Source organism: Hylobates moloch, unplaced genomic scaffold (assembly GCF_009828535.3).
Source record: "Hylobates moloch isolate HMO894 unplaced genomic scaffold, HMol_V3 SCAFFOLD_2, whole genome shotgun sequence".
NCBI classification, from domain to species: Eukaryota; Metazoa; Chordata; class Mammalia; order Primates; family Hylobatidae; genus Hylobates; species Hylobates moloch.
In genome coordinates, this window is record NW_026652277.1 from 154559103 (window position 1) to 154581114 (window position 22012).

The following is a 22012-nucleotide window of genomic DNA, read 5'->3' on the forward strand; positions in this document are numbered from 1 at the left end:
TCACGAATAGAAGGGTAGGTTATCTGAAGTTCTGACGTCTTCCCTTCATTACCAGACATACCAGCCAATAACTGGGTTTTAGGGTACTGAGTACAAGGACATCTGGCTCAACAAAACTGAACAAGTCAGAATTTGCAGTTAGGAACAGAGGTCATTAAAGGATTTACACAGCAAAGAGCATGTCGGTGTGATCTCCAAATTCAAGGTAACATTTCAGAGAAGGTTGCATATTAGATCAACATAAGACCAATTTAAATCTATAATAAACTCCATTTCTTCATCTTGTATCTTAATGCTAAAATGTACTCTGCAAAACACAGGATGCTAAACTATGCACCCTGGAAATATTTACAGACAGGAATTATTTCCAGAAAGAGCATGAACTAGTAAGTATATTACAGGAAAATTAATTTTTTGTAAGTTTTTTTCTTAAAAAAATCAGAGTTTTTACACAGTATCCTAACAAAAATTAGGAAGTTTCATTAGATTTCCACTATCAAATTTACAAGGCAAAATAGAAACATAATAAAAGCACATTTAAAAGCCACTTGGTAGATGTATGCATTAGATAAGGTGATAAATTATATGACCTCTAAAGTTCTATTTCATATATGTATATATATTTGCATAAGAAACTAAATCACAAAGGACAAGTTAAATCTCTATAATAAATCTATCAAAAAATATTTTGACTTTCCACATTGAAATATTTAAGTTTTAGGTAATAGGTAGATAAGGTAAGTAGTGATTCTCATTTATTTCAAAGTCAGAGTCTACTAACACCCATAATTCACAAGCACTAAACCCACGAGAAAGAGGGAAGGAAGACAACATAAAGGAGGGAAGGAGCAAAGAAATAAAGGAGAAAGAACAGAAAGGAAGGAAGAAAAGAAGAAAGGAAGGAGAAAGAAGGGAGGAAGGAGGAGAGAGGGGAGTAAAGAACGGGAGGGGTGAGAGGAGGAGGAAGGAAGAGAGGAGGGCAAGGAGGGAAAACCACCCACTGCTGGGCTGTGATAAATGACAATAAATCCCAAAACACTGAAAACCTGAAAACTGCAATCTACAATTCACTGATCAGTTCAGTAGTCACTAGGTAAGAAGCAAAACTTGAGTCCAGCTGTCATGAAAATCAAGAAACGTAAATGAAACAAAAAGGCAAAAAAAATGTCATGACAAAAGAAAGAATATCGGGGACAGTTAAAAATAGGAGGAAGATCTAACTGCCTTTTTTGCAGAAATTAACAAGCCTAAAATTCATATGGAAACACAAGGGAACCAAAATAGCCTAAACAGTCTTGAAAAAGAAGAAAGCTGGAGGCCTCACACTTCCTGATTTCACAACTTAATACAAAGCAAAAGTAATCAAGACTATGTGGTACTGGCATAAGGACAAACATAGATCAATGGAAATCAAATGGAGAGTATGGGAATAAACTCATACATTTATGGTTAATTGATTTTTTACAAGGGTGCTAAGAAAATCCAATGGCAAAAAGAGTGGTGTTTTCAACAAATGATGCTGGGACAATTAGATATCCACATGCAAAAGAATGAAGCTGGCCCCCTAACTCACATGATAGATAAAAATTAACTCAAAGTGGAGCAATGACCTAACCTAAGAGCAAAAATATCTAACTCTTAGGAGAAAACATAGGTGTAAATCTCTGTGACATCGAATTGGGCAATGCTTTCTTACGTAAGACAATGAAAGCACAAACAACAAAAGAAAAAACAGATAAATATGGACTTCATCCAAATTAAAACATTTTGTGCTTCAAAAGACATTATCAAGGAAATGAAAACCCACAAGATGATAGAAAATATTTGCAAATCATATATTTGATAAGGGGCTTGTATCCAGAATAGATACAGACTATTACAACTCAGGAATAAAATGACCAATTTAAAAATAAGCAAAGAATCTGAACGGACAGTTCTCCAAAGATATACAAATGGCAAATAAACACATGAACAGATGTCAACATCATTAGTCATTAGGTAAACGCAAATCAAAACCACAGTAAGGTACCACTTCATACCCACTAGGATGACATAATAAAAGACAAGATAATAACAAGCATTGGTGAAGATGTGGAGAAACTGGAACCTTCATTCATTATTGGTACTGCAAAATGGTACAGCCACTTTAGAAAATGGCTTGGTGGCCGGGCATGGTGGCTCACGCCTGTAATCCCAGCACTTTGGGAGGCCGAGGTGGGTATATCACTTGAGGTCAGGGGTTCGAGACCAGCCTAAACAACTTGGTGAAACCCCATCTCTCCTAAAAATTCAAAAGTAGCTAGGCATGGTGGCAGGTGCCTGTAATCCCAGCTACTTGGGAGGCTAAAGCAGGAGAATCGCTTGAACCCGGGAGACAGAGGTTGCAGTGAGCCAAGATCATGCCACTGCACTCCAGCCTGGGTGACACAGTGAAACTCCATGTCAAAAAAAAAAAAAAAAAAAAAGAAGAAAGAAAGAAAGAAAATGGCTTGGTGGTTCCTCAAAAAGTTAAGCATTGAATTACCGTATGACCCAGCAATTCCACTCCTAGATACATACTTAAGCAAGCTGAAATCATGTCCACCCAAAAACTTGACATGGATATTCATGGTTTATTCATGACAGTCAAAAAGTGGAAACAATCCAAAGGTCCATCAGCTGATGAATGGATAAACAAAAGGTGTTCAAGCACCATACAACAGGATAGTATTCAGCCAGAAAAGTGAATGAAGTATAGATCCCTGCTACAACATGGATGAAGCATGAAAGCATTATGCTAAGTGAAAGAAGCCAGTCACAAAATGCCACATATTGCATGATTCCACTTCTAAGAAATACCTAGAATAGGCAAATTCATGGAGACAGCAGATTAGTGGTTGCCAAGGGCTGGCTGAAGGGAGATATGGGGAGTAACAGCAAATGGGTACAGGGTTTATTTCTGAGGTGCTAAAAATGTTTTGGAATTAGATATTGGCAATGGTTGCACACTTTGTAAGTCTACTGAAAACCACCAAATTGTACACAGTACTTTAAAATGGTTACTTTTATGGTCTATAAGTTATCTCTCAATTTTTAAAATAAATTTAAAAATAGAAGAGAGAAGTATACAGAAGCGGGTTATGGGTAACAGTAAACAGAAAAACAAATAGTGAGGAGACGGAAGAGGAAAGCCTACCACCACTGAGTATTCAATGGGCAGGCTCCATGTCACGTTCACTTTCTATCCCTGATGTCTGGCACTGGCACAGAAGGCTGACCCAACCAATGTGCACTGAAGGAAGGAAGGAAGGAAGGAAGGAAGGAAGGAAGGAAGGAAGGAAGGAAGGAAGGAAGGAAGGAAGAAAGGAAGAAAGGAAGGAAGGAAGGAAGGAAGGGAGGGAGGGAGGGGAAGGGGAAGGGGTAAGGGGAAGGGGGAGAGGGAGGAAGGGAAGGAGGAAGAGAAAAAGAGACAGAGGGAGGAAGGAAGGAAAAAGTGAAGTTTAAAATAGACAGCAACTATATACATCAGTAAGTCCTATGCCACACTAAAAGTGACTAAAAGACTGCTACTAAGTTTGCCTCTTCCTGCAACGGAAGGGGAGACCATGTTCAAAATAGGTTTCAAAATATTTGGCTTTATAATGGTCTCCCTTTTTATTTTATTTTATTTTTTTATTTTTTGAGACAGAGACCATGTTTATTTTTTTGAGACCATGTTGGGGCATCTCTCCCCTAACGGATGGACTGAGGCATATGGTAAAAGGGAACGCTAAGCCCCTTTCACAAATTATATTACAGTATAATACAATACATACAGAACAGTGCAATGTTTATAATAGCAATTCTGGGCAAAGTAGAAAAGGTTAAATTATCTTCAGTATAATCCTTAAAAGCAAGGGAAAAGATTTTTCATACAAATAACTGATATATTTTAGACCATGCCATGACCAAATACTATGTATTATTTAAAGAAATGTTAAGTTTATAAATTTCACTTTGCCCAAAAATTGTTTCTTCTCATCAATCATAGTACATTTCAATACAGACATATTACTTTTTCTATATCATACAACAAAATAAATTCAAGATGGAGGTAAGAGTCAAGTGTAAAAATAAAACATATTAAACTTTACAGAATAAAATATAAGCCAGATGCAGTGGCTCACGCCTGTAATCCCAGTACTTTGGAAGGCTGAGGCAGAAGGATTGCCTGAGCCCAGGAATTCGAGGCCGCAGTGAGCTATGAAGGCACCACTGTACTCCAGCCTGGGCAACACAGCGAGACTTTGTCTCTCAAAATAATAAAATAAAATACAAATGAATACTTCTCAGATATATGTACGAAGCAAGAATCTGCACTTAAAGGGGATAATTTTGACTAATTAAAAAATCTGTCAAGAATTCACATAAAAAATTATCATAAACATAAAACTAAGGAAAAATAAATTTTTAAAAACAAAGGGTTAATATTCTTAATATGTATACAACTCCTTATTATATTAAAGGAATCTCAAGCACATTTCTGGTTTTAAACACTGGATGTAATTTAATGTGATGTTAGGAACTAGAGATGGAAACCAATTTCTCTATGAAAGTACGTTTGAGGCTCCTGTGGGCCAGCCAGCAGGTATGGAGAGTACAGCAGATGCTTAACCTACAGCTCTGAGGTCTGGGCTACAAATATGTATTAGGCAATCATCTGATAATCAAAAAGGCATTTTTTTCATTTCACATGAAACAAAGGAATGAAACCTAGCTGATGTCCCCCTACTGCAAACAGAAAACATACTACCCTAATCTCATTATTATTATTATCATTATTATTACTGCCATCAAAAACCATTCTGTACTGAGGTAGAAGGCAGAACTTGACTCCAGAGGTGGGGCTTGGACACCGGACCAGATTGAGGACTAGCTAAAACAAAGCCAGAGCAGAAGCAGCTGTCAACAACAAAATGACACGCCCACCAGTGTGCCATGTCAATTTACTGTTGCCATAGCAATACCAGGGAGTTACTGCCCCTTTCCATGGCAATGACCTAGTGACCCAAAAGTTACTACCCTTTCCCTAGAAATTTCTGCATAAACCACCCCTTAATCTGCATGCAATTAAAAGTAGGTATAAATATGACTGCAAAGCTACCCTGAGCTACTACTCTCTGCCTACTGGGTAGCTGTGCTCTGAAGGAGCAGTCACAGAGCTGTAGCACTGCCTCTTCAATAAAGCTGTTTTCTTCTACCTCTGGCTTGCCCTTGAATTCTTTCCTGGGCAAAGCCAAGAACCCTCATGGGCTAAGCTCCACTTTGGGTCTCGTCTACCCCGCAGCAGCTCTATCTCAACAACCCGATACTTTAAAATATGTTCTTTTTGGAAACTTCATGTTTCCAACCTGAGAGCTGATTTTCAAAATAGGTTTTCAAAATATTTGGCTTTATAATGGCCTCCCTTTTTATTTTTTTTATTTTTTGAGACAGAGTCTTGCTCCATCACTCAGGCTGGAGTGCAGTGGCTCACTGCAACCTCTGCTTCCCAGGTTCAAGTGATTCTCCTGCCTCAGCCTCCCAAGTAGCTGGGACTACAGGTGTGTGCCACCACGCCCAACTAATTTTTGTATTTTTTAGTAGAAACGGGGGGTTTCACCAGGTTGGCCAGGCTGGTCTCGAACTCCCAACCTCAGGTGATCTGCCCCCTTCGGCCTCCCAAAGTGCTGGGATTACAGGCGTGAGCCACCACACCCAGCCTGTGGTCTTCCATTATTTTGAGAGAGAGAAAGAGAGAGAGAGAGAGAGAGAGACCTTAGTCCATAGTAAAGTAATTCTTTAGCATACTAAGTATATGAAATGTTTCCATGCAAATGTGTTCCTTCCTACCCTACTGTGGTAAGCATGGCACAGAAGACCCTGTAGAAGATATCATCAGAAACAGCAGTCAATACTGTGCACCTCTCTATATACAGATAAGGCAGAAGGAAGTTCATTCCAAGATGTGCAGTAAAATAATAGTACCTATTCAGAAAAGGGTGGTTGGGGGCAGTGGCGGGGTGCTTCTTTTTGGAATGGATGAACAGACAATGAAAATGAATGAATGCACACACAGTAGTCAGACAATGCAGGTTAATCCAGGGTTTACTTCAGTAACTTACTGACAGCAGCCCTCCACTGAGGAGGGGTTAGGAAGCTTAAGATGAAGAAAACCTAAAAATCAAGCAGAGTTTTGAAAAAATGTTAACTGTTTCCACTGTAAGTTTACAAAGTAAGGTGGCAAACTGAGCAAAAAAAAATCTCATTTTTAAAAATGAATCATGTTCACTGTTATGCAGCCAGCATTATGAGCAATTAAGTGTTTCGAGTGGTTGAGAAAACAAGAAAGGCGTTTCGGGTTCCAGTTCCTATTCTTGAGCTTTCAAAAGCCTGTGAAATCTGGCCATTGGGGGCAGATGCATGGAAGACTTACCTGGCCTGAGAGATGGGCACTTTCCCTTCCTGAAGAAGTCCTACACTTCTGTAAATTGGGTTCAAACTACTCAAGAATTCTCAACTTAAGCTGTATCAGCGTGAATTCGAATTTCTCTAAGTTAAGAGATTCTCGGAAGGAAAAACAACTCTATTTTCAGCCAATTAAAATTAGCAAGAAAACAAGTACATTTACAAAGGGTCATGCTCCAGAAGTTATTCTCGTAAGAAAGTGGTTGGGAATTTGCCTTCCACGTTCCCATGGAAACCCTGTTAAATAACACCTGAGCCCACAAAGGCCTACTGACCTCATCCCGTCTGAGGCATGAATACCAGCAGCCAGGCCACGTGCCTTACCTTGGGAGTGGCCTGCACTGCTTCCAGAGACTGCCTTCTCTTTCTGCTTCCCTCGTGAACACATTTCTTTAAATAACACTCCCTGTTACATGCCTTCTGTTGTTCTCCAGAAATCAGTCAAGTCACTGTACCTGACATCTACCACCACCTGCTTTCCTGAAACTGCTCTGGCAAAGTTGTCAGGGGTTTTCTGATCTCCAAGTCCAGTTATTTCTCTGAAACATTCAACTTCACTGATCTTCGGACAAGCCCTGTTTGCATCGCTTTTAGAGCTAATCCCTTCTCTCTCTCCCTCTCTGAACTTTCTCTCATCTGTTGTGCCATCTTACCATCTTCCCTTTTTCACTAGATGATGCCTTCCTCTGCCCATTTTTTTTTTTGTTGTTGTTGTTGGTTGGTTGGTTGTTTTTTTGAGACAGTCTGGCTGTTTCACCCAGGCTGGAGTGCAGTGGTACGATCTCAGCTCACTGCAGCCTCTGCCTCCTGGGTTCAAATGATTCTCATGCCTAAGCCTCCCAAGTAACTGGGACCACAGGCGCGTGCCACCACACCCAGCTAATTTTTCTATTTTTAGTAAAGATGGGGTTTCGCCACGTTGGCCAGACTGGTCTCAAACATCAGGTGATCTGCCTGCCTCAGCCTCCCAAAGTGCTGGGATTACATTACAGGCATAAGCCACCGTGCCCGGCTGTCCATCTTTAAATGCCAGTGTTTCCTTAGTTCTATCATAGGCCTTCTCTTTATCCTACCCCTTCCTTATGGAGAGACTCATTTATTTCCATGATTTATTATAAAATGCCTGGCACATATTAAATGCTCAATAAATGTTAGCTTTCATCATTATCCTTCAAAACCCAGTTCAAATGTCACCTCCTGTCCAATGTCTTAGCCAACCTCCTCCACACTTCCTTCTCCCCCTGAAGAATCCTCCATGATTTGGGCTCTCAAAGAACCTTACATAAACCTCTAATATAACAATTAGCACCAGCCTAGGCAACATGGCAAAACCCCATCTCTACAAAAAAAGAATTAAAAAATTAGCCAGCGTGGTGGCACACACCTGTGATCCCAGCTACTCAGAAGGCTGAAGTGGGAGGATCGCCTGAGCCCAAGGAGGTTACGGCTGCAGTGAGCTGTGATCGCACCACTGCACTCCAGCCTGGGTGACAGAGTGACTCAGTCTCAAATTTTTTAAAAAACAACAACAACAAACAATTAGCACAATATATATAATACGTTCATAGGCTGGTCTCCCTTACCAGACTGTGAGCCCCTCCAGGAAAGGGATGACATCATTGAATTGTATTCTATAAACATCACTAAGTGTCATCTACAGGTCACACACTGATACAGAAGACCTGGGGGATGTCAAGAACCATAAAATGTGATCTTTGTCATTAACTCACGCTTAAGCAGAAAAAGCAGACATCAAAACCAATAGCTAAAACACCACTGGGGGGAAAGTGTGATATTCATTCAATCAATCAATCTGTATCAAGTGCCAAGCACTCTATTAGGTACTAGAGGTGCAGGGTTAACAAGACAGAAAAAGAGACATGGAACTATATTCTAACGATTCTTTAAAAAACCAGAAACTGCTCCTTGTTTGTCAGATGTTTCTGACAAAAGGTTTTTCATTATTGTGTAAATTGGACTTGACTTTTTCAGTTGTTCCTCCTTAGTCATATCACATATGATGCAAGACCTATGGAGCAATAGCTTTTTTTATATCTCCCAAAGAATCAAGCATGATTTGAATACTGAATCCTTAAAGCAAATCAAAATTTATTTAACAGCCTTCAGAGATCATTTCAAGAGGGAACAGATAGGGCTGCTAACAGAAATATGCATTAAAAAAAATTCAGATCTTAAAGAGAGAATAAAAATAGAAGGATAAATAGTTTCATGATTATTTGTACCTTAAAAGAAAAAGAATGCTAAGGTCAAGCTTATAAGCAACTATGCAATGTGCTGGATCCAGGAAGAAATTCACCTGGTGACCACATATTAGGTATAGATTATGGCTCAAAAGTTGGGTAATATTTTTTGCTGTGGCTAAATGGGACAACGACAAGTCTTGAAAAAATAATTCTCATAGACTAAATATTAAGTCATCAGAAGCTTGTAACCTAGTCCAGGTCTCAAATTAAGCTTTCAGCACATAGACCAGGTAACTGAAAACTGAAAGCAGATGAGAGTCTCGAATTCTCCTATCATAGCCTTTTTCATCTTCTATGCTCTCAGAAAACCTCCTCATATTAAATGTGGCATATTCTCTGGCACACAACTCTTTAGGTGACATGCTCCTAACTTCCCTGATAATAAACCATGGAGAATAACCCAAAGAACATACAGTGTGAAAACAGAAAAATCCTGATTGCTTCATACATCCACTCCTGCAAACTTAGTCCAACGTGTCTAATGATGTTTTTAGAGGAACATACAAGCCTATTAAATAGTTGTGGCCTGGGAAAATTAAGGCATGGCAATATACAAATACCACAGTGCAATTTTGCTTGAAAATTCTCAAGCAATGTCACAACACAGTGGCAATAGCTTTTGTGCGTACAATGCGTTCCCTTCTGGGATCACTTGAAGATGAGATCTGGCCCTTCTTGGGCTACCTCAAATTAGAAGTTAACTTGCCTGCAAACAGGTAATGGTAACAAGATCCAATCCTGAATAATCAAGAGATTATCCATCAAGAAGAATGTTCATTATTTATTTAACATGATAAAAAACCTATTTCTTTAATTAAACCTACACTAAGTGGAGAGTCCTGAGTCCTATGAAGCTTGGAAATTGTGAGGCTGTACTTTCTCATTACTTATGTATATTTCACCCAGCAGTGAAAATGTCTCTCCAGGTAAACCAAGGAGATACATCAATATCTTAATTTTAGTTCTAAGTGTATACACGATTCGTCTAAAGTAAAAGAGTGTCACTTATATGCTATTAAGGTTTTTGGGTTGTTTTTTTATTTTTTATTTGTTTGTTTATTTATTTTTGAGACAGGGCATTGCTGTCACCCAGGCTGGAGTACAGTGGCGCAATTACGGCTCACTGCAGCCTCTGCCTCTCTGGCTCAAAGTGATCCTCCCACCTCAGCCTCCTGAGTAGCTGGGACCACAGGTGTGTACCACCACAACCAGCTAATTTTTGTATTTTTTGTAAAGATGAGGTCTCACCACGTTGCCCATTCTGGTCTTGAACTCTTGTGCTCAAGTGATCCACCAGCTTCTGCCTCCCAAAGTGCTGGGATTATGGGCATGAGTCACTGCACCCGGCTGCTATTAAGGTTTAACCTTCTTAAAGATTTCACAAATGGGCACCAAATGAGCCACAGGTGAGGATGTTATAAATTTAACCATAATACTCCTGGAAGGTTACTTAAGCTCAAACCTCCAACACCAACAAATTCTTTAGCTTGGAGTTGTCTGCCTTTTGCCTGCCCTCTGTTGCCCTTTATTTGAATATATGCTGAATGGATTGGTAAGCACTAACACAATGGTCCTGTAAGTTAAATGGTAATCAAGTCAAAATTGTAAGTGACTGCAAAGATTTCTTAATGCTGACAGCCCTTACTTTCAGACTTTGGAATACAAACAACGCAGATCTGCAAAATGACATTCTAATCATCACAGCAGGATCGGTCCTTGGGTAACCCACTCATATGTCATATTTAATGGCTAAATGAGTTTTCTATACTACTGGTTTTATAAGGGAAAGAAGAGTCTGGAACTCTGTTAACAGTCTAGGATAGTATTTCTTTTCCAATTTTATTTCAGATTTACCAACTGCCAAGTGTACTTCAAGCACATAAAATACTGGTAGCACTGAGTTGCTCGGCAAGAAAAGTCAAGTCAACTATTCTTGTCATAACTCACGTGCAAGCTACAACATTGTTCTCTTTCACTAGGTCAAGCCAAGCAACTTGTGCCCCAACCCTGCTTTGCAATAATACACACACACTAAGAGATGTATCAGTTTTTAAAACCAGACTCCAGGCTCCTCTAGAGTATCTACAAATCTTTTGCTTACTCAAACTCTATGTATACAGTAAACACTGGGTCACTGTATCTGGGAAACTGACCAGGAGGTGTTGTTTAATTTTTTGAGACAGGGTCTCCATTTGCCCAGGCTAAAGTGCAGTGGTGCAATTACAGCTCACTGCAGCCTGAAAAATTAAAATCCTACTGTCCAGATTTGAAACCTGAATTTTCCCTGGATCAACCAAAGCTAGTTTCCCAACACCAATTTCCTAAAAATCTAGGAGATGTCATGGAAGAACTAACACACATCAACTGTATGTATGTGACTCAAAAACAATCAGAAATGTTACATAAATGTTTAAAAAAGAAATGTTATATAAAGTATATATTCATTAATGTTACTTAGAACCTTCAGAGGTAGCCCAGATTTCTCTCTTAGTCATGTTTTATGTATCTCATAATACAGATATGGTTCTGCATTGACAACGCATCTACTACATCTGCCTTTATTATCTAAAGCAACCTGGTTTGTTTATTTGCTATTTTTTTCTGGCCCAGCCATTCAAATGCTTGGCATTCAGGTTGACAATTTTCTGTCAGCCAAGAACCACACACTCTACACATCATCAACAAGCAAGCAACACAATTTTATTATGTAACACAGGTCAGAAAAATGCTAAATTGAAATTATGTTGTTAGCATATTTTAATTATCTAAAACAACCTAGATTTTTTCGCAAGCTGAAAAGATTAATACAAAGGACTTGAAATTCCACTACTAGGAAAATAATATATTTTTTAAAAAGTTCTAAATCTCAGGCAATAACTCTTATTTGTTTCCCTCAGAGTCAGTATAAACAAGTTCTTCTTAATTTAAGAATCATAATACCCCTCTTAGAAGTAAATTTAATAATATTTTATCTGTATTTATAAGAGATATGAAAGGTTTTTAGTAAAATCTTGGAATTTATATACGTAATTTTCACTATGATACTGATTTCATTAAAAAAATAAGTGGGGGTGTAATGCATATTATACTATTGTGTAAGATTTTTATTTCTGATGCATTTTCACATCTTTTATAGCAGTAATAAACACTGTTCTCAAGTATACAGTTCAGTGAAATGATCTACATTATGAAGTCCTTAAAATACTCCCTTAGATTTATTCATTACTTAGTTCACTATATAATCTTGCATGTTGTAGGCTCCCAACAATTATTTATTAAATTGCTGAATTCAAATAGTAGACTGTAAAATCATAAAAGGCAGAAATTAACCTTTTTAACCTAATTTTATATAGACCTTAGAAAGAAATCTTGCAGATTTTAAGTGGCCAAAAAATGTCTGCTGATGTGATGCCTGTAATCATGATATTAATAGTTATTTCGATCTTTTCAAATAGAAAATGTATTTCTGTGAGACAGGAGAACATAAGTTATAAGTGAATAGATTCTGGAATCTGACAGACTTGGGTTCAGAATTGGACTCTGCCCCTCAGTAGCTATGTGACACTGAGACCACTGTTGGTAACAGTTTCAGGGGCTCAGTTTCCCCAAACAAAAAAACTGATCAACTAATGCTATCTGCCTCACAAAGTTGTTTTAAAGATTAAATAGACCAGATGCAGTGGCTCACGCCTGTAATGCCAGTGCCAGCACTTTGGGGGACAGATGCGGGAGGATCACTTGACCTCAGGAGTTTGAGACCAGCCTAGGTAACATGGTGAGACCTTGTCTCTACAAAAAATAAGGCTTGGCACAGCGGCTCACGCCTGTAATCCCAGCACTTTGGGAGGCCAAGGCAGGCAGATCACTTGAGGCCAGGAGTTCGAGACCAGCCTGGCCAACATGGCAAAACCCTGTCTCTACTAAAAACACAAAAAATTAGCTGGGCATGGTAACCTGGGTGGCAGAGGTTGCAGTGAGCCAAGATCACACCACTGTACTCCAGCCTGGGTACAGAGTGAGCCTGTCTCAAAATAAATAAATAAATAAAAATAAAAACATAAAAAATTAGCCCAGTCTGGTGGTGCACGCTTGTAGTCCCAGCTACGTGGGAGGCTGAGGCAGGAGGATCACTTGAGTCTGGGAGATCAAGACTGCAGTGAGCCATGATCACGCCACTGAACTTTAGCTTGGGCAACAGAGTGAGACCCTGTCTCAAAAAAAAAAAAAGATTAAATAAGGTCACACATATAGAGTGATAGAGTGATTAGCACGTACACCTAGTACACAGTAATGCATGCTGTTTGTGTATGGCTTGCTTTAATTTATAAGACCAAAGTGTCATATATTCAGCTTGTCAGCTTATGTAATTTTACAGCAGTTTGCTAGCCCTCTAAAATATAATAAGGACCTTTTTCCTCCATAAAATAGGCTTATTTGGAACAGTCTAAACTACTGAGGGTCCCACAGTAACAATTAGATTCTCCTAGTATAAGAATGAAGTTGGGCTTCCAGACACCACAGGCATCCCACTGGCATATTCCTGACTTGGTTATGGCCACATGGCTTATATCTTGTCTCACATCCAAAACCTAGGGGACTGACATCCTGTTGTCAATTTGTACATGTTCCCTGACCTAAAATAACCGTGACTAGGAATGCTGGTTAAAGCAAGGTATTCTAGGACCCTCTCAGGGCAAACGGCTTCAGAGGGCAGAGTAGCAGAGACAACAGGTCCTTTAAGTCAGGTTAAGTTAAAAGCACTTGGAGAGACAGGCATAGAGCCTGCTGAGAATGACCAACCTTCTGCAGGGAAGAGTTGTCAAAGACTTGGAAAAGGTCAAAAACTACTGAGTATCCTTTCAGTGGAGGGCTGGGCTTAGGGCAGCACTCCCTCTGGGAATTATCAGATTTTTAAAGGGGTGTGTACCTTTGATTGTCCTCCTAGTGATTTGGCTATTTTACAATGCTATTGGGGTAAATATTACCTTATGCAAAACTGATAGTAATGCAAATATTTTTTGTCCACAGCAATACAAATGAATACAGTTTGGTAGAGATACAATTGATTTCTACCCTGTAGAATCGATGACTCCAACATTATAGAATTGCCTTACATAATATTAGCCAATTTTGCATCTATTAGCAAATTCATTTCACCATTCCTGATTCTGTATGTGTGTATATAATATTTGCTCTTTGAACTCTCCTTTCAACCAGTTCTAATATCTTTCTGGTTTTTCTCATTACATAATGAATTAATTCAATATTTGGCATATGTTTATATTTGTAGAGAGTCGTTATTTTAGATTGTTGTAAATTATAGTTTAGAACATTGTAACGTGGCGCTTCCCGTGAAGAATGCACTTTCTCAGGAAGGGAAATTGATAAGCTAGAAAGGAGCTTTTAGTTTTGCCCAGAATGATTTATTTTTCTAAAAAAGAAAGAGAAGTAAAACAAGTATGTCAAAGTGTTTAACTGCTATTAGCTATTACATGTAGGTAGTATGTAGATGCATAAGTGTCTATTAAACTATTTTATATACTTTCTTTATGACTAAAATGTTCCATAAATTTTTTTAACGTTTTTTCTAAAAAGAATTAGTCTGGTAGAGAGGAATGGGGAATCTAGGTCGTTCCTCCTGACTGCTTCCCTTAGCTTCAGTTTTTCCCATGCAAACAGATACATGTTATACATCTTTATACTCCTGAAGACTTATGCCTTCTTCTGCTTCTTAGTTCTTCGATACATCCTGATTCAGTAAGAGGCATGTTATAGGCCATTAATAATAAATGCTTACAAAATTTAATTACTAGAATATGCTACCACGTTAAGGGAAACTGCATCAGACTCCAGAGCCAGCACATCTCAGGGAAACAAGGAAAGAACTGTCCCCAGGCTGTGATGTAAACTCAGCTCTCTGGATCATTCTAGAGAAAGGCTAGTTTTGATCTATCACAGTCCATCTAAACATCATGCCCAGAAAACAGCCCAAGACTTGCCTGAAGAAAGCCCAACTTACAACTTAAGGCCAAGCAACTGGCAACCACTATTGAGTTGGCTCCCTTGTTGACACTGACTGAAAAAGGTAAGTCGGTTTTCTGATTAAGATGTCACTAAAATCTGCTAGCAAGAGGGGATCAGAAGTTGTGTGACTACTATGACTCTTCCTCATAATAATAACTGCCATCGTGGACCAAAATATTAGAACTGATCCTCTTAAACAGAACATGTAGTTCAAAATGTTTTGAAATGTTTTTCACTGCAGGTGGAAACGGTAGTATAGCGAACGAAACATCTGTATTGTTTGGAAGTTGGAAGACCTCCTATTCAACCACTTGATTTAATCTGGCCGCTCTCATAGCCTTTCCAACTGTAAGATATAGTTAATTACACTGCCACGCCTACTATTTTATAAGAAATAGGATCATCTTATTGAAGAGTAAGATAATCAAAGGAGGAGGAGTAGCACTGAACAACTGATTCATTGATACTATCATTCTGACCCAACTGCATAAAATCACCCGAACCTCGGAGTGATCAAATTATAAATTGGGAAATATCTAGCTACAGGCCAAAGCGGTGGCCCCTGGACAGCAGAAATAGCACTCCTGTCCTGGCTGCCCCAGCTTTAAGCTGACATTTGTCACAATGACCATATTACAAAACTTGAGTGTGACATTAAGAGGTATTTGACATGGCCAGGCATGGTGGCTTATGCCAGTAATCCTAGCATTTTAGGAGGCAGGGGCAGGTGAACTGCTTGAGCCCAGCAGTTCAAGACCAGCCTCGGCAACAAGGCAAAACCCTGTCTCTACAGGAAAAAATAAAAAAGGGTATTTGACATGTAATAGCTTTGGATGACTTTTTAAAAATAATAAATAGGAGTAATTAGGCCAGGCACAGTGGCTCATGCCTGTAACTCCAACACTTTGGAAGGCTAAGGTGGGAAATTCCTTTGAGTCCAGGAGTTAGAGGCTGCAGTGAGCTATGATTAGGACACTGCATTCCAGCCTGGGAGAGAGAGTGACACCCTGTCTCAAAAAAAAAAAAAAGAAAAAGAAAAAAAGAAGACAAGAAAAAACAAAAGAAATAGAAGTAATCAACATTTTTAAAGGAGAGAGAATTCTCTGGCTTAGGCAAAGACTTGGTTTTATATGGCTTGGGGTCAGTGGACAGATAAGCTGATGCTGATTGATACTGACTAGGGCAGCTCTCCTCCATGTTTCTGTTTCTTAAGAGTTCATGGGTGTAGAAGAGGCTACAAGTATTGGAAAGTACTGGTATAACTGGTCTCAACCATTTTTAGAGATTGCCTGTACAAAGGAATATAACTTACTTCCTGTATGAATCATATACCAAAGGCAATTGCTTTCCTCATTGTCGATGAACTACTGTAACAGAAAAGGTCTGCTTATAGTGGAATGTTTTCTGTTACCCTGTGCAACTTCTGTGGCATTTTTAAGTTACACAGATCTGCTCTACTATGATTTTATTAAATAGGAAATGCCCTTAATATTTAAAAGTCTCTCTCCTGTCTCCCCTAAGAAAATTATCACAATGTAGTTTCAGTTATTTCTGTTTTCCTTTGGAAAACCAAAAACACTACAAAATAAAATTCATATGAAATGCAAGTGATCAATTATTTACATTTTTTGAACAATTAGACAAGATTTTGAAAATCAGCTTTGTCTCATATCCTTCCTGCTTTTCCACTAACCTGGCACATATTTCGATTAGTGTCTCTAGTCAATACCTTTAGCCAAAGAGAAAAACTAATACATTAAAACAACTAGGCTAGGTGCAGTGGCCCACGCCTGTAATCCCAGCACTTTGGGAGGCTGAGGCAGGAGGAAAGCTTGAGTCCAGGAGTTTGAGACCAGCCTGGGCAACATGGTAAAACCCCATCTCTACATAAAAATACAAAAATTGGCCAGGCTTGGCTGTGCTCAAAGCAGGAGGATCACTTGAGCCTAGGAGGCAGAGGCTGCAGTTGGAGCTGAAATCATGACAACGCGCTTCAGCATGCGTGACAGAGCAAGATCTTCTTAAAAAAAAAAAAAAAAACCCACAACTACAGAAACCAATATATTAGAGTCACCAATGGATTTCTAATGTATTATTTTGCCTTGATTTCCTTTATTTCCCTTTTATGCCACTAATAAAATTTTCAAGTTTAATTTTACTCCCTGAAAATAAGGGTATCTTTCTCCTATCTAGTCAGTTTCCCCACTTACCTATATCCAAATTACAGGAAGATGAGGCTGTCTTCAAGATATATTTTCCCAAAGCTGTGGGTTCCCAGTTTCTTCTGATAACCACATAGCTGTGGGTGCCTGCAACACTGCCCGCCTCCACCATATTTCCCACTCTCATCTTGCCCCAGGTGGAGTGGGGCACATGCTGGCATGTTCTACAGCCACAGTGACGGTCCCATGGGTGACAGAAAGGGGAGTGTGCGATAAAAGGCCCTCGAATGGCCTCCTGGGAGGGGCCATCACTGCACAGCACACTGTCAGCCCTGGAGTCAGTAGCCAGTAATGCATTTTCCTATGGTTCTCTACTTTCCTGGCTTGGGGTGGTGTTTGAAGGGACCACTTGGAGGAAGTACTTGGAAAGTAGGCACGGTTGGTACCTCATGCTGGAGAGACTTGCACATTTCCTGGACTTTGCTTGTCCATCTCCCACCGCTCCACAAAGAAAGTGTGAACCAATTTTATCCTGCAAACCAGAAACAGGAACTGAATGGGCCTCTAACCAGACCTCTGAAACAGGAAGCAGGGCACAGTTCTTATACCACTAGAGGGGAACTGCCCTATAAACAGAGAACTCCCAAAAGACTGGCTCCAGCCAAGGCCACTAGTGAGACAAGCCTGTGTTATGTGCTTATATAATGCACAGGCTTCACCTAAAGATGGAACCAGCTCGAACTACCAACTGATAATGTCTCAAGTAGACAAAAGGTGACCAAATTAGGGAAAGAAACCAGGATCCTGGCAGCCCAGGAAGCAGAGCCGGTCATGACAACATGCAGTTGATGATGTGGGGTAAGAAATTGGTACTCTAAAAACTAATCTATTTTTGTGCTCTGGAGTTTTCTTTTTGATTTTGCTTTTTTCCGTCCGATTTTCTAGTTAAGTTCTTTTCAAAAAAATTATAGTTTTGCCTTAATTGACCCATTATCCAAGAAAGCAAGAAGCAGCAGTGCTGTCGGTTTGTGTGGGGTGGGTGGCAGCTGCTGCAATGGTGTGCCAGGGAACGTGAACAGCTCAGAGAAAAACCATGTGTTGGACACCACTGGGATTTTTTTTTTAAATCCTTTCCTAACCAGAGTTTTCCCTTATGAGTTTACCTACGTTTGCTCTTTTGATAATTTTACTAAGGTTCGTTTCTCACGTGAAGCAGTGGCTGAAAGGTGGGAAGGGGCTGCAGGGCAGCTCCAATCAGAGGCTCTCAAACACAACTTGTTGACTGGTGTGATAAAGTTTTCACTCATCCATGGGAAAATGGGAAAAATAAATAAAAAGTCATGAGTTTTTCCATACATTTTCTGTATGCAAAGATCTGCCCTTCATTCTAAGGTTATGTCCTCCCCTAATTTCTTTTAACATAAAACTTTCCTTTTTAAGAAATCATGGCAAAAGGTGGCTGGTTGTTGATTTTCTTCTCTCTCTCTGCCTCTCTCTCTCTCTATTTTCCTCACTTTCTCTACTTATAATACTCTTACTTGGAAAAATTTAAATGTTGGCAAACACATGTCTGTCCTCCAAATTTTTTTAACTGGTTCGTGGGAACCACTATTTAGGACACACAGACTTTCCCTCTCCTTCAAAATATATGAGACGATATACTTGGAAGGTATGTTGAAAGTAGAAACGCAGAAGTGGGCTGGAAAATCTTCAAGAACTTCTCCATCTGGGATAGATGGGATACAAGGTTATGTTCTGTTTTGTTTTATTGTTTTACCAAATAAGATTAGAAGTCCCAAGTAGCTTTGCTGGAAGCAAGTTGGAGCCAAAGCCTGGCAAGGTCAGATGCCTCTCCAGCGAGGTGGCATATTAACACATGGGTGACTTTTGTCACAAGCTCAAGTAAAGTGGGAACATACCATGGATGAGAATAGAGAAGCTAAGTTCTTACAATTTTAACTAGCATGTGCTTCCTTCCTGTTACCTATGATTGCTACAGGGTGAAAGGCTGAGTAAGAGATTGCAATCTGCAGTGAGACAGGCTGAAAGGCCCGGGCGGATGTGAAGGCTGGTGGCAAGGAAATGGGAAGCAGGCAGCCAAGCTAACCCTGTGTCCACTGAGGGAGTGAGGTGGCCTTGAGTACAGCAGCATCCCTCGGTCTTACATCGGCAGGAAGTAGAAGGTGAAGAAGGCTAAAGGAAGTGAAAGTGTTGCTGGATCTGCTGGCATTTCCTCCTCCTTCACACAGCATCCCAGTTCTCCCTGCAGCCACATGATCTTCCCTTTGTCCCCTTCCTCACCATAGCCCCACCACCTTCACCACTCCAAGTTGATGCTTCTCCTACATCTGGCCAAAATGCTACTCAGAGCTGGATGAAAGCAAAAGTCACTGCTCTAACACAGGAAAAGTCCCGGTTTTAGGTTTCAGAAACAGAATTTTCCCAAATGTTTAAAATGGTGAATGGTTCCATAAACTGTGTTAACCAGGCTTCTTACAGGCTAGTCCCAGAATCTGACCACCATGTGCAATACTGGTTCTAAGAAAAGTGTGCTCCAAGCAAGAACCTTCAAACATTTAACCTGAATGAATGAATATAACCTCTTCACGGTTCAGTGTTTTCATAAGCAAAACGAGAGAATAACAGAATTTATGTCTTTTAAAAAAAATTTAGGGCTGGGCACGGTGGCTCACGCCTGTAATCCCAACACTTTGGGAGGCCAAGGCAGGCGGATAACTCCTGAGGTCAGGAGTTCGAGACCAGTCTGGCCAACAAGGTGAAACCCTGTCTCTACTAACAATACAAAAAAATTAGCTGGATGTGGTGGCACATGACTGTAATCCCAGCTACTCAGGAGGCTGAGGCAAGAGAATCACTTGAACCCAGGAAGCAGAGGTTGCAGTGAGCCGAGATCAAGCCACTGCACTCCAGCCTGGGCGACAAGAGCAAAACTCCATCTCAAAAAAAAAAAATTTTGGAAAGCTTCCCATTTGGGATCTGTCCACCTACACAGGGCAACACGATAGTACTGACATCTCTTAGCTTTTATGGAATTTTCTGCCTACAATGCAGAGGGCAAAGAAGGGGTATTGTCAGCTTGGCTTTGCTGTCTCTGAGTGACAGTCTCCTGTGTACGTAAATAAGATGAATTTTCATAAAAGCATTAACAGAGCATTAGTTTCACCTCAGAAAGAAAATGAAAAAGCAATTGACAAGTGTAGTCAAAGAAGAAATTAAAATATAGTTAAATAGTAATCAGATCGAGAAAAAAATCAGTGAAAACCTTTAACTTGCAACCTATTCTTTTTCAAGACACCAGTACACAAAAATTGGGAAAGTTTATTAAAAATGTTACCAAACTTTAAGTTCTTCTTTTTTTTTTTTTGAAACAGGGTCTCATTCTGTCACCCAGGCTGGACTGCAGTAGCACGATCTCAGCTCACCGCAGCCTCAGCCTCCCAAGCTCAAGGGATCCTCCCACCTCAGCCTCCCGAGCAGCTGGGACTAAGTTCTTACTCCATTAGGTTGAGCTGTTAGAACATCACTGTTTCCCATGTAAACGTTGAGACCTTCATTAGGCTCTCCTTGCTTACCCTGCCATTTCACTTCAGGTGTCACCTTCTTTAAGAAGCTACCCCTTGCCAGGTGTGGTGGCTTACGCCTGTAATCCCAGCTCTTAGGGAGGCAGAGGCAGGAGGATAGCTTGAGCCCAGGAAATTGAGACCTGCCTGGGCAATATAGCAAGACCCCATTCTCCACAAAAAGGAAAAAAGCAAACAAAAAACAAGCGTAAGAAGCTACCCTTGAACCCACTGCACCCTCGATCTGATTTTTGAAGCTGTTTCCTGGGAGCCCGGGGCATCCTGGCACAGAGGCACTGCTACGGCAAAGGCATTGGTTTGCCCTCCCCACCAACTCTGAGTGCTTCAGGGGCAGGAATATGATATATACAAGCAGTTCATTTAATCTCTATGAGCTGAAATGATTCATTTGTCTTAATGTCATTTTAAAGTACAGAATTTGAGAGCTGGAGGGAATCTCAGATACCAATTATTCCAACACTCCACTCTTTTCTGAGGCTTTAAATGACTTGCTCCAAGTTAGAAAAGAATCAGGACCCGAAGCCAAACCTTGAAAATGCTGTTCTAATGCTTTGTGCCTGTATCCCATGCTGCCTTGCCTTTGTAAATTCATAGGATTAAATACGGGAATCCTAAAAATTGTGTTCAATTCCCCCTTCACTTCTAACCTGGTCAATTTTACAGGCAAAGAAACACCACTGGAGGCAATGAAGGGCCGTTCTCACAATTACATGGTTCACAGCAGAGCTGGGATGAAAACTCGGATCTCATATGAGGGACCATGTTCTTCCCACCATCTCATAAAAATTCAACTTTCAAGTGCAGGTCGTGGGTGTAGAGCAAAGGTCAGCATGGCACAGGGGACAAATTGTGCGGACCACCTGTTTTTGAGTATGGCTTGCAAGCTAAGAATGGTTTTTACATTTTAAAATGGTTATAAAACAAGAAATCATACTTTGTGAAGTATATGAAGTTCGAATTTCAGTGTCCATGAATAAAGTTTGGTTGGAACATAGTCACGATCATTTGTTTAGGTCCTGTTTATGGCTGCTCTTGAGTAACAGGGCAGAGTTGAGAAGTTGTGAAAGAGACCTCAAGAAATGAAACCACACACCTAAAACCATCTGATCTTCAACAAAGTCGACAAAAATAAGTAATGGAGAAAGGACTCCCTATTCAATAAATGGTGCTGGCTAGCCATATGCAGAATAAAATTGGACCCCTATCTATCACCATATACAAAAATTCATTCAAGATGGATTAAGATTTAAATGTAAGACCTCAAACCATAAGAATTCTAGAAGAAAGCCCAGGAAATATCATTCTGCATCAGCCTTGGGAAAGAATTTATGACTAAGTCCTCAAAAGCAATTGCAACAAAAACAAAAATGACAAATGGGACCTAATTAAACTAAAGAGCTTCTGCACAACAAGAGACACTATTAAGAGAGTAAACAGACAACCTCAGAATGGGAGAAAATATTCACAAACTACGCATTTAAGAAAGGGCTACAAA

General features: G+C 39.9%; 1 protein-coding gene across 6 annotated transcripts in view; it reads right to left on the reverse strand.

Annotated features, from left to right (window-relative positions):
* MAP3K5 (mitogen-activated protein kinase kinase kinase 5) overlaps window positions 1-22012 on the reverse strand; it is a 243106-nt gene that overhangs the window by 216238 nt on the left and 4856 nt on the right. The window contains exons 1-2 of one of the 6 annotated variants that reach the window (XM_058435589.1): window positions 6434-6659; window positions 3176-3271 (exon numbers count right to left, since the gene is read on the reverse strand). The exons of 4 other annotated variants lie outside the window; for them this stretch is intronic. The gene's annotated coding sequence lies outside the window, so the exon portion shown is untranslated. Of the gene's footprint in view, window positions 1-3175; window positions 3272-6433; window positions 6660-22012 lie in introns of those variants that run through there. One more of the 6 variants, XM_058435588.1, reaches the window with a different exon arrangement.